Genomic DNA, 12,688 nt, shown 5'->3' on the forward strand with positions numbered 1-12,688 from the left:
GCCTGGATAACGCGTCTGACTACAAATCAGAAGATTGTAGGTTTGACTCCTATCTGGCTCGGAGTTTTTTGCAAACAGCGCGTTATAAATGTAAACACCTTGCAAGATGCCCCACATGGCAGCGCTGCCTGGCCGCTTGCATGGCAAGTGCCTTCTCAGCGCAGCAGGCAGCACGTCAGTCTCCTAATGCGAAGATCCTGAGTTGAATCTTCGGAGAAGGCGTCAGTGCTGGCAAAGTCGTTTTTTGGGCTTCTCTCACCTTTGCTGGATGTGAAAAGCAAGAAATCTTGCTGACGACATGGCAGAAAAAGATTTGCTGTCCGTTTTTCCCGTCTGACAGGGGTTCAGTGACGCGAGAGCCCATTTCGTTCTGAATAATTGCTCTAAGCCAAAAGGAAAGTGGAGAATGCGGGCATCGATCCCGCTACCTCTCACATGCTAAGCGAGCGCTCTACCATTTGAGCTAATTCCCCGGTCGCTTTGTGCACGGTGCTTTAGTTTGCTCCTCAGTAGCCTCTTCGCACTCGCCGCCACGCAGCTCCGCGACCGGCAGAGAAATCCTGCTTGAGGATTGGCCCACTCCTTGACTTCATTAAATACTTTGCTCCAATCGGCGTTGCCGAGCAGCAGTAGGACGTGAAGCCACAGCAACGATGAAAGAAGCCGAGAAGACCCCGAGACTGCGGCAGGGAAGCGAGGTGAGCGGAAAGTGGCGGCCGTCCCGAGCGTGAGGGAGCAGCCGAGAGCGCTGTCTGACTGATAGACGACTTCTTTTGCCTGAAAGTGAGTGCTGAGTGTTTCAAAGTGTTGCTGCTCAATGGCACTCCCTGCTGGTGAGCAGACACAAATGCTCAAGCAAAACAGCTGTGTGCTGGTGGACGCAGAGAGCATTAAAGTTCGAGACAAGAAAAAGAGGTGTCTTGTGCCTTCGTGGCAACATGATGCACTATAAAGTGAAGAGAGGAGCTTTGAGCGAAATGCTGCTTACCACCCGCTTACTGCAAAAGCACGCGAGCTCCTTCGAGCCGGAATTGAACCAGCGACCTAAGGATGACTTTGCTTTGTATTCCACTACAGTCCTCCGCGCTACCAGCTGAGCTATCGAAGGGAAGCAGCAAAGGTGCTTTTGTTTGCCGATAGTTTGCCGTGCGCATTTTGACGCTTCTGGCCTGGCGGAGTCACGTGCGCGTCATCGGTACCTGCTCGTGCCGCAGCGTTGGTGGGACTGTGAGCTGCCAGCTACTCTCCACAGCCTGGATAACGCGTCTGACTACAAATCAGAAGATTGTAGGTTTGACTCCTATCTGGCTCGGAGTTTTTTGCAAACAGCGCGTTATAAATGTAAACACCTTGCAAGATGCCCCACATGGCAGCGCTGCCTGGCCGCTTGCATGGCAAGTGCCTTCTCAGCGCAGCAGGCAGCACGTCAGTCTCCTAATGCGAAGATCCTGAGTTGAATCTTCGGAGAAGGCGTCAGTGCTGGCAAAGTCGTTTTTTGGGCTTCTCTCACCTTTGCTGGATGTGAAAAGCAAGAAATCTTGCTGACGACATGGCAGAAAAAGATTTGCTGTCCGTTTTTCCCGTCTGACAGGGGTTCAGTGACGCGAGAGCCCATTTCGTTCTGAATAATTGCTCCAAGCCAAAAGGAAAGTGGAGAATGCGGGCATCGATCCCGCTACCTCTCACATGCTAAGCGAGCGCTCTACCATTTGAGCTAATTCCCCGGTCGCTTTGTGCATGGTGCTTTAGTTTGCTCCTCAGTAGCCTCTTCGCACTCGCCGCCACGCAGCTCCGCGACCGGCAGAGAAATCCTGCTTGAGGATTGGCCCACTCCTTGACTTCATTAAATACTTTGCTCCAATCGGCGTTGCCGAGCAGCAGTAGGACGTGAAGCCACAGCAACGATGAAAGAAGCCGAGAAGACCCCGAGACTGCGGCAGGGAAGCGAGGTGAGCGGAAAGTGGCGGCCGTCCCGAGCGTGAGGGAGCAGCCGAGAGCGCTGTCTGACTGATAGACGACTTCTTTTGCCTGAAAGTGAGTGCTGAGTGTTTCAAAGTGTTGCTGCTCAATGGCACTCCCTGCTGGTGAGCAGACACAAATGCTCAAGCAAAACAGCTGTGTGCTGGTGGACGCAGAGAGCATTAAAGTTCGAGACAAGAAAAAGAGGTGTCTTGTGCCTTCGTGGCAACATGATGCACTATAAAGTGAAGAGAGGAGCTTTGAGCGAAATGCTGCTTACCACCCGCTTACTGCAAAAGCACGCGAGCTCCTTCGAGCCGGAATTGAACCAGCTACCTAAGGATGACTTTGCTTTGTATTCCACTACAGTCCTCCGCTCTACCAGCTGAGCTATCGAAGGGAAGCGGCAAAGGTGCTTTTGTTTGCCAATAGTTTGCCGTGCGCATTTTGACGCTTCTGGCCTGGCGGAGTCACGTGCGCGTCATCGGTACCTGCTCGTGCCGCAGCGTTGGTGGGACTGTGAGCTGCCAGCTACTCTCCACAGCCTGGATAACGCGTCTGACTACAAATCAGAAGATTGTAGGTTTGACTCCTATCTGGCTCGGAGTTTTTTGCAAACAGCGCGTTATAAATGTAAACACCTTGCAAGATGCCCCACATGGCAGCGCTGCCTGGCCGCTTGCATGGCAAGTGCCTTCTCAGCGCAGCAGGCAGCACGTCAGTCTCCTAATGCGAAGATCCTGAGTTGAATCTTCGGAGAAGGCGTCAGTGCTGGCAAAGTCGTTTTTTGGGCTTCTCTCACCTTTGCTGGATGTGAAAAGCAAGAAATCTTGCTGACGACATGGCAGAAAAAGATTTGCTGTCCGTTTTTCCCGTCTGACAGGGGTTCAGTGACGCGAGAGCCCATTTCGTTCTGAATAATTGCTCTAAGCCAAAAGGAAAGTGGAGAATGCGGGCATCGATCCCGCTACCTCTCACATGCTAAGCGAGCGCTCTACCATTTGAGCTAATTCCCCGGTCGCTTTGTGCATGGTGCTTTAGTTTGCTCCTCAGTAGCCTCTTCGCACTCGCCGCCACGCAGCTCCGCGACCGGCAGAGAAATCCTGCTTGAGGATTGGCCCACTCCTTGACTTCATTAAATACTTTGCTCCAATCGGCGTTGCCGAGCAGCAGTAGGACGTGAAGCCACAGCAACGATGAAAGAAGCCGAGAAGACGCCGAGACTGCGTCAGGGAAGCGAGGTGAGCGGAAAGTGGCGGCCGTCCCGAGCGTGAGGGAGCAGCCGAGAGCGCCGTCTGACTGATAGACGACTTCTTTTGCCTGAAAGTGAGTGCTGAGTGTTTCAAAGTGTTGCTGCTCAATGGCACTCCCTGCTGGTGAGCAGACACAAATGCTCAAGCAAAACAGCTGTGTGCTGGTGGACGCAGAGAGCATTAAAGTTCGAGACAAGAAAAAGAGGTGTCTTGTGCCTTCGTGGCAACATGATGCACTATAAAGTGAAGAGAGGAGCTTTGAGCGAAATGCTGCTTACCACCCGCTTACTGCAAAAGCACGCGAGCTCCTTCGAGCCGGAATTGAACCAGCGACCTAAGGATGACTTTGCTTTGTATTCCACTACAGTCCTCCGCTCTACCAGCTGAGCTATCGAAGGGAAGCGGCAAAGGTGCTTTTGTTTGCCGATAGTTTGCCGTGCGCATTTTGACGCTTCTGGCCTGGCGGAGTCACGTGCGCGTCATCGGTACCTGCTCGTGCCGCAGCGTTGGTGGGACTGTGAGCTGCCAGCTACTCTCCACAGCCTGGATAACGCGTCTGACTACAAATCAGAAGATTGTAGGTTTGACTCCTATCTGGCTCGGAGTTTTTTGCAAACAGCGCGTTATAAATGTAAACACCTTGCAAGATGCCCCACATGGCAGCGCTGCCTGGCCGCTTGCATGGCAAGTGCCTTCTCAGCGCAGCAGGCAGCACGTCAGTCTCCTAATGCGAAGATCCTGAGTTGAATCTTCGGAGAAGGCGTCAGTGCTGGCAAAGTCGTTTTTTGGGCTTCTCTCACCTTTGCTGGATGTGAAAAGCAAGAAATCTTGCTGACGACATGGCAGAAAAAGATTTGCTGTCCGTTTTTCCCGTCTGACAGGGGTTCAGTGACGCGAGAGCCCATTTCGTTCTGAATAATTGCTCTAAGCCAAAAGGAAAGTGGAGAATGCGGGCATCGATCCCGCTACCTCTCACATGCTAAGCGAGCGCTCTACCATTTGAGCTAATTCCCCGGTCGCTTTGTGCATGGTGCTTTAGTTTGCTCCTCAGTAGCCTCTTCGCACTCGCCGCCACGCAGCTCCGCGACCGGCAGAGAAATCCTGCTTGAGGATTGGCCCACTCCTTGACTTCATTAAATACTTTGCTCCAATCGGCGTTGCCGAGCAGCAGTAGGACGTGAAGCCACAGCAACGATGAAAGAAGCCGAGAAGACGCCGAGACTGCGGCAGGGAAGCGAGGTGAGCGGAAAGTGGCGGCCGTCCCGAGCGTGAGGGAGCAGCCGAGAGCGCCGTCTGACTGATAGACGACTTCTTTTGCCTGAAAGTGAGTGCTGAGTGTTTCAAAGTGTTGCTGCTCAATGGCACTCCCTGCTGGTGAGCAGACACAAATGCTCAAGCAAAACAGCTGTGTGCTGGTGGACGCAGAGAGCATTAAAGTTCGAGACAAGAAAAAGAGGTGTCTTGTGCCTTCGTGGCAACATGATGCACTATAAAGTGAAGAGAGGAGCTTTGAGCGAAATGCTGCTTACCACCCGCTTACTGCAAAAGCACGCGAGCTCCTTCGAGCCGGAATTGAACCAGCGACCTAAGGATGACTTTGCTTTGTATTCCACTACAGTCCTCCGCTCTACCAGCTGAGCTATCGAAGGGAAGCGGCAAAGGTGCTTTTGTTTGCCGATAGTTTGCCGTGCGCATTTTGACGCTTCTGGCCTGGCGGAGTCACGTGCGCGTCATCGGTACCTGCTCGTGCCGCAGCGTTGGTGGGACTGTGAGCTGCCAGCTACTCTCCACAGCCTGGATAACGCGTCTGACTACAAATCAGAAGATTGTAGGTTTGACTCCTATCTGGCTCGGAGTTTTTTGCAAACAGCGCGTTATAAATGTAAACACCTTGCAAGATGCCCCACATGGCAGCGCTGCCTGGCCGCTTGCATGGCAAGTGCCTTCTCAGCGCAGCAGGCAGCACGTCAGTCTCCTAATGCGAAGATCCTGAGTTGAATCTTCGGAGAAGGCGTCAGTGCTGGCAAAGTCGTTTTTTGGGCTTCTCTCACCTTTGCTGGATGTGAAAAGCAAGAAATCTTGCTGACGACATGGCAGAAAAAGATTTGCTGTCCGTTTTTCCCGTCTGACAGGGGTTCAGTGACGCGAGAGCCCATTTCGTTCTGAATAATTGCTCCAAGCCAAAAGGAAAGTGGAGAATGCGGGCATCGATCCCGCTACCTCTCACATGCTAAGCGAGCGCTCTACCATTTGAGTTAATTCCCCGGTCGCTTTGTGCATGGTGCTTTAGTTTGCTCCTCAGTAGCCTCTTCGCACTCGCCGCCACGCAGCTCCGCGACCGGCAGAGAAATCCTGCTTGAGGATTGGCCCACTCCTTGACTTCATTAAATACTTTGCTCCAATCGGCGTTGCCGAGCAGCAGTAGGACGTGAAGCCACAGCAACGATGAAAGAAGCCGAGAAGACCCCGAGACTGCGGCAGGGAAGCGAGGTGAGCGGAAAGTGGCGGCCGTCCCGAGCGTGAGGGAGCAGCCGAGAGCGCTGTCTGACTGATAGACGACTTCTTTTGCCTGAAAGTGAGTGCTGAGTGTTTCAAAGTGTTGCTGCTCAATGGCACTCCCTGCTGGTGAGCAGACACAAATGCTCAAGCAAAACAGCTGTGTGCTGGTGGACGCAGAGAGCATTAAAGTTCGAGACAAGAAAAAGAGGTGTCTTGTGCCTTCGTGGCAACATGATGCACTATAAAGTGAAGAGAGGAGCTTTGAGCGAAATGCTGCTTACCACCCGCTTACTGCAAAAGCACGCGAGCTCCTTCGAGCCGGAATTGAACCAGCGACCTAAGGATGACTTTGCTTTGTATTCCACTACAGTCCTCCGCTCTACCAGCTGAGCTATCGAAGGGAAGCGGCAAAGGTGCTTTTGTTTGCCGATAGTTTGCCGTGCGCATTTTGACGCTTCTGGCCTGGCGGAGTCACGTGCGCGTCATCGGTACCTGCTCGTGCCGCAGCGTTGGTGGGACTGTGAGCTGCCAGCTACTCTCCACAGCCTGGATAACGCGTCTGACTACAAATCAGAAGATTGTAGGTTTGACTCCTATCTGGCTCGGAGTTTTTTGCAAACAGCGCGTTATAAATGTAAACACCTTGCAAGATGCCCCACATGGCAGCGCTGCCTGGCCGCTTGCATGGCAAGTGCCTTCTCAGCGCAGCAGGCAGCACGTCAGTCTCCTAATGCGAAGATCCTGAGTTGAATCTTCGGAGAAGGCGTCAGTGCTGGCAAAGTCGTTTTTTGGGCTTCTCTCACCTTTGCTGGATGTGAAAAGCAAGAAATCTTGCTGACGACATGGCAGAAAAAGATTTGCTGTCCGTTTTTCCCGTCTGACAGGGGTTCAGTGACGCGAGAGCCCATTTCGTTCTGAATAATTGCTCCAAGCCAAAAGGAAAGTGGAGAATGCGGGCATCGATCCCGCTACCTCTCACATGCTAAGCGAGCGCTCTACCATTTGAGCTAATTCCCCGGTCGCTTTGTGCATGGTGCTTTAGTTTGCTCCTCAGTAGCCTCTTCGCACTCGCCGCCACGCAGCTCCGCGACCGGCAGAGAAATCCTGCTTGAGGATTGGCCCACTCCTTGACTTCATTAAATACTTTGCTCCAATCGGCGTTGCCGAGCAGCAGTAGGACGTGAAGCCACAGCAACGATGAAAGAAGCCGAGAAGACCCCGAGACTGCGGCAGGGAAGCGAGGTGAGCGGAAAGTGGCGGCCGTCCCGAGCGTGAGGGAGCAGCCGAGAGCGCTGTCTGACTGATAGACGACTTCTTTTGCCTGAAAGTGAGTGCTGAGTGTTTCAAAGTGTTGCTGCTCAATGGCACTCCCTGCTGGTGAGCAGACACAAATGCTCAAGCAAAACAGCTGTGTGCTGGTGGACGCAGAGAGCATTAAAGTTCGAGACAAGAAAAAGAGGTGTCTTGTGCCTTCGTGGCAACATGATGCACTATAAAGTGAAGAGAGGAGCTTTGAGCGAAATGCTGCTTACCACCCGCTTACTGCAAAAGCACGCGAGCTCCTTCGAGCCGGAATTGAACCAGCGACCTAAGGATGACTTTGCTTTGTATTCCACTACAGTCCTCCGCTCTACCAGCTGAGCTATCGAAGGGAAGCGGCAAAGGTGCTTTTGTTTGCCGATAGTTTGCCGTGCGCATTTTGACGCTTCTGGCCTGGCGGAGTCACGTGCGCGTCATCGGTACCTGCTCGTGCCGCAGCGTTGGTGGGACTGTGAGCTGCCAGCTACTCTCCACAGCCTGGATAACGCGTCTGACTACAAATCAGAAGATTGTAGGTTTGACTCCTATCTGGCTCGGAGTTTTTTGCAAACAGCGCGTTATAAATGTAAACACCTTGCAAGATGCCCCACATGGCAGCGCTGCCTGGCCGCTTGCATGGCAAGTGCCTTCTCAGCGCAGCAGGCAGCACGTCAGTCTCCTAATGCGAAGATCCTGAGTTGAATCTTCGGAGAAGGCGTCAGTGCTGGCAAAGTCGTTTTTTGGGCTTCTCTCACCTTTGCTGGATGTGAAAAGCAAGAAATCTTGCTGACGACATGGCAGAAAAAGATTTGCTGTCCGTTTTTCCCGTCTGACAGGGGTTCAGTGACGCGAGAGCCCATTTCGTTCTGAATAATTGCTCTAAGCCAAAAGGAAAGTGGAGAATGCGGGCATCGATCCCGCTACCTCTCACATGCTAAGCGAGCGCTCTACCATTTGAGCTAATTCCCTGGTCGCTTTGTGCACGGTGCTTTAGTTTGCTCCTCAGTAGCCTCTTCGCACTCGCCGCCACGCAGCTCCGCGACCGGCAGAGAAATCCTGCTTGAGGATTGGCCCACTCCTTGACTTCATTAAATACTTTGCTCCAATCGGCGTTGCCGAGCAGCAGTAGGACGTGAAGCCACAGCAACGATGAAAGAAGCCGAGAAGACGCCGAGACTGCGGCAGGGAAGCGAGGTGAGCGGAAAGTGGCGGCCGTCCCGAGCGTGAGGGAGCAGCCGAGAGCGCCGTCTGACTGATAGACGACTTCTTTTGCCTGAAAGTGAGTGCTGAGTGTTTCAAAGTGTTGCTGCTCAATGGCACTCCCTGCTGGTGAGCAGACACAAATGCTCAAGCAAAACAGCTGTGTGCTGGTGGACGCAGAGAGCATTAAAGTTCGAGACAAGAAAAAGAGGTGTCTTGTGCCTTCGTGGCAACATGATGCACTATAAAGTGAAGAGAGGAGCTTTGAGCGAAATGCTGCTTACCACCCGCTTACTGCAAAAGCACGCGAGCTCCTTCGAGCCGGAATTGAACCAGCGACCTAAGGATGACTTTGCTTTGTATTCCACTACAGTCCTCCGCTCTACCAGCTGAGCTATCGAAGGGAAGCGGCAAAGGTGCTTTTGTTTGCCGATAGTTTGCCGTGCGCATTTTGACGCTTCTGGCCTGGCGGAGTCACGTGCGCGTCATCGGTACCTGCTCGTGCCGCAGCGTTGGTGGGACTGTGAGCTGCCAGCTACTCTCCACAGCCTGGATAACGCGTCTGACTACAAATCAGAAGATTGTAGGTTTGACTCCTATCTGGCTCGGAGTTTTTTGCAAACAGCGCGTTATAAATGTAAACACCTTGCAAGATGCCCCACATGGCAGCGCTGCCTGGCCGCTTGCATGGCAAGTGCCTTCTCAGCGCAGCAGGCAGCACGTCAGTCTCCTAATGCGAAGATCCTGAGTTGAATCTTCGGAGAAGGCGTCAGTGCTGGCAAAGTCGTTTTTTGGGCTTCTCTCACCTTTGCTGGATGTGAAAAGCAAGAAATCTTGCTGACGACATGGCAGAAAAAGATTTGCTGTCCGTTTTTCCCGTCTGACAGGGGTTCAGTGACGCGAGAGCCCATTTCGTTCTGAATAATTGCTCCAAGCCAAAAGGAAAGTGGAGAATGCGGGCATCGATCCCGCTACCTCTCACATGCTAAGCGAGCGCTCTACCATTTGAGCTAATTCCCCGGTCGCTTTGTGCATGGTGCTTTAGTTTGCTCCTCAGTAGCCTCTTCGCACTCGCCGCCACGCAGCTCCGCGACCGGCAGAGAAATCCTGCTTGAGGATTGGCCCACTCCTTGACTTCATTAAATACTTTGCTCCAATCGGCGTTGCCGAGCAGCAGTAGGACGTGAAGCCACAGCAACGATGAAAGAAGCCGAGAAGATCCCGAGACTGCGGCAGGGAAGCGAGGTGAGCGGAAAGTGGCGGCCGTCCCGAGCGTGAGGGAGCAGCCGAGAGCGCTGTCTGACTGATAGGCGACTTCTTTTGCCTGAAAGTGAGTGCTGAGTGTTTCAAAGTGTTGCTGCTCAATGGCACTCCCTGCTGGTGAGCAGACACAAATGCTCAAGCAAAACAGCTGTGTGCTGGTGGACGCAGAGAGCATTAAAGTTCGAGACAAGAAAAAGAGGTGTCTTGTGCCTTTGTGGCAACATGATGCACTATAAAGTGAAGAGAGGCGCTTTGAGCGAAATGCTGCTTACCACCCGCTTACTGCAAAAGCACACGAGCTCCTTCGAGCCGGAATTGAACCAGCAACCTAAGGATGACTTTGCTTTGTATTCCACTACAGTCCTCCGCTCTACCAGCTGAGCTATCGAAGGGAAGCGGCAAAGGTGCTTTTGTTTGCCGATAGTTTGCCGTGCGCATTTTGACGCTTCTGGCCTGGCGGAGTCACGTGCGCGTCATCGGTACCTGCTCGTGCCGCAGCGTTGGTGGGACTGTGAGCTGCCAGCTACTCTCCACAGCCTGGATAACGCGTCTGACTACAAATCAGAAGATTGTAGGTTTGACTCCTATCTGGCTCGGAGTTTTTTGCAAACAGCGCGTTATAAATGTAAACACCTTGCAAGATGCCCCACATGGCAGCGCTGCCTGGCCGCTTGCATGGCAAGTGCCTTCTCAGCGCAGCAGGCAGCACGTCAGTCTCCTAATGCGAAGATCCTGAGTTGAATCTTCGGAGAAGGCGTCAGTGCTGGCAAAGTCGTTTTTTGGGCTTCTCTCACCTTTGCTGGATGTGAAAAGCAAGAAATCTTGCTGACGACATGGCAGAAAAAGATTTGCTGTCCGTTTTTCCCGTCTGACAGGGGTTCAGTGACGCGAGAGCCCATTTCGTTCTGAATAATTGCTCTAAGCCAAAAGGAAAGTGGAGAATGCGGGCATCGATCCCGCTACCTCTCACATGCTAAGCGAGCGCTCTACCATTTGAGCTAATTCCCCGGTCGCTTTGTGCACGGTGCTTTAGTTTGCTCCTCAGTAGCCTCTTCGCACTCGCCGCCACGCAGCTCCGCGACCGGCAGAGAAATCCTGCTTGAGGATTGGCCCACTCCTTGACTTCATTAAATACTTTGCTCCAATCGGCGTTGCCGAGCAGCAGTAGGACGTGAAGCCACAGCAACGATGAAAGAAGCCGAGAAGACCCCGAGACTGCGGCAGGGAAGCGAAGTGAGCGGAAAGTGGCGGCCGTCCCGAGCGTGAGGGAGCAGCCGAGAGCGCTGTCTGACTGATAGACGACTTCTTTTGCCTGAAAGTGAGTGCTGAGTGTTTCAAAGTGTTGCTGCTCAATGGCACTCCCTGCTGGTGAGCAGACACAAATGCTCAAGCAAAACAGCTGTGTGCTGGTGGACGCAGAGAGCATTAAAGTTCGAGACAAGAAAAAGAGGTGTCTTGTGCCTTCGTGGCAACATGATGCACTATAAAGTGAAGAGAGGAGCTTTGAGCGAAATGCTGCTTACCACCCGCTTACTGCAAAAGCACGCGAGCTCCTTCGAGCCGGAATTGAACCAGCGACCTAAGGATGACTTTGCTTTGTATTCCACTACAGTCCTCTGCTCTACCAGCTGAGCTATCGAAGGGAAGCGGCAAAGGTGCTTTTGTTTGCCGATAGTTTGCCGTGCGCATTTTGACGCTTCTGGCCTGGCGGAGTCACGTGCGCGTCATCGGTACCTGCTCGTGCCGCAGCGTTGGTGGGACTGTGAGCTGCCAGCTACTCTCCACAGCCTGGATAACGCGTCTGACTACAAATCAGAAGATTGTAGGTTTGACTCCTATCTGGCTCGGAGTTTTTTGCAAACAGCGCGTTATAAATGTAAACACCTTGCAAGATGCCCCACATGGCAGCGCTGCCTGGCCGCTTGCATGGCAAGTGCCTTCTCAGCGCAGCAGGCAGCACGTCAGTCTCCTAATGCGAAGATCCTGAGTTGAATCTTCGGAGAAGGCGTCAGTGCTGGCAAAGTCGTTTTTTGGGCTTCTCTCACCTTTGCTGGATGTGAAAAGCAAGAAATCTTGCTGACGACATGGCAGAAAAAGATTTGCTGTCCGTTTTTCCCGTCTGACAGGGGTTCAGTGACGCGAGAGCCCATTTCGTTCTGAATAATTGCTCTAAGCCAAAAGGAAAGTGGAGAATGCGGGCATCGATCCCGCTACCTCTCACATGCTAAGCGAGCGCTCTACCATTTGAGCTAATTCCCCGGTCGCTTTGTGCACGGTGCTTTAGTTTGCTCCTCAGTAGCCTCTTCGCACTCGCCGCCACGCAGCTCCGCGACCGGCAGAGAAATCCTGCTTGAGGATTGGCCCACTCCTTGACTTCATTAAATACTTTGCTCCAATCGGCGTTGCCGAGCAGCAGTAGGACGTGAAGCCACAGCAACGATGAAAGAAGCCGAGAAGACGCCGAGACTGCGGCAGGGAAGCGAGGTGAGCGGAAAGTGGCGGCCGTCCCGAGCGTGAGGGAGCAGCCGAGAGCGCCGTCTGACTGATAGACGACTTCTTTTGCCTGAAAGTGAGTGCTGAGTGTTTCAAAGTGTTGCTGCTCAATGGCACTCCCTGCTGGTGAGCAGACACAAATGCTCAAGCAAAACAGCTGTGTGCTGGTGGACGCAGAGAGCATTAAAGTTCGAGACAAGAAAAAGAGGTGTCTTGTGCCTTCGTGGCAACATGATGCACTATAAAGTGAAGAGAGGAGCTTTGAGCGAAATGCTGCTTACCACCCGCTTACTGCAAAAGCACGCGAGCTCCTTCGAGCCGGAATTGAACCAGCGACCTAAGGATGACTTTGCTTTGTATTCCACTACAGTCCTCCGCTCTACCAGCTGAGCTATCGAAGGGAAGCGGCAAAGGTGCTTTTGTTTGCCGATAGTTTGCCGTGCGCATTTTGACGCTTCTGGCCTGGCGGAGTCACGTGCGCGTCATCGGTACCTGCTCGTGCCGCAGCGTTGGTGGGACTGTGAGCTGCCAGCTACTCTCCACAGCCTGGATAACGCGTCTGACTACAAATCAGAAGATTGTAGGTTTGACTCCTATCTGGCTCGGAGTTTTTTGCAAACAGCGCGTTATAAATGTAAACACCTTGCAAGATGCCCCACATGGCAGCGCTGCCTGGCCGCTTGCATGGCAAGTGCCTTCTCAGCGCAGCAGGCAGCACGTCA

The 12,688-nt window shown here is 53.0% G+C and overlaps 6 non-coding genes across 6 annotated transcripts; all 6 read right to left on the minus strand.

Moving 5' to 3' along the window:
* Positions 1-3,518: 3,518 nt before the first annotated feature.
* On the minus strand, positions 3,519-3,610 carry trnay-gua (transfer RNA tyrosine (anticodon GUA)). The gene is given in 2 exon segments: positions 3,519-3,554; positions 3,574-3,610. It is a non-coding gene; the product is annotated as a tRNA-Tyr (tRNA).
* A 1,159-nt stretch (positions 3,611-4,769) lies between these two features.
* Positions 4,770-4,861, minus strand: trnay-gua (transfer RNA tyrosine (anticodon GUA)). The gene is given in 2 exon segments: positions 4,770-4,805; positions 4,825-4,861. It is a non-coding gene; the product is annotated as a tRNA-Tyr (tRNA).
* Positions 4,862-6,020: 1,159 nt separating this feature from the next.
* trnay-gua (transfer RNA tyrosine (anticodon GUA)) lies at positions 6,021-6,112 on the minus strand. Its single transcript is given in 2 exon segments — positions 6,021-6,056; positions 6,076-6,112. It is a non-coding gene; the product is annotated as a tRNA-Tyr (tRNA).
* A 1,159-nt stretch (positions 6,113-7,271) lies between these two features.
* On the minus strand, positions 7,272-7,363 carry trnay-gua (transfer RNA tyrosine (anticodon GUA)). The gene is given in 2 exon segments: positions 7,272-7,307; positions 7,327-7,363. It is a non-coding gene; the product is annotated as a tRNA-Tyr (tRNA).
* A 1,159-nt stretch (positions 7,364-8,522) lies between these two features.
* On the minus strand, positions 8,523-8,614 carry trnay-gua (transfer RNA tyrosine (anticodon GUA)). Its single transcript is given in 2 exon segments — positions 8,523-8,558; positions 8,578-8,614. It is a non-coding gene; the product is annotated as a tRNA-Tyr (tRNA).
* Positions 8,615-12,275: 3,661 nt separating this feature from the next.
* trnay-gua (transfer RNA tyrosine (anticodon GUA)) lies at positions 12,276-12,367 on the minus strand. Its single transcript is given in 2 exon segments — positions 12,276-12,311; positions 12,331-12,367. It is a non-coding gene; the product is annotated as a tRNA-Tyr (tRNA).
* Between the last annotated feature and the right edge of the window lie 321 nt (positions 12,368-12,688).

The sequence above is a fragment of the Somniosus microcephalus genome, unplaced genomic scaffold, assembly GCF_052327205.1.
Source record: "Somniosus microcephalus isolate GS21.2 unplaced genomic scaffold, FLI_Smic_1.0 scaffold63, whole genome shotgun sequence".
NCBI lineage: Eukaryota > Metazoa > Chordata > Chondrichthyes > Squaliformes > Somniosidae > Somniosus > Somniosus microcephalus.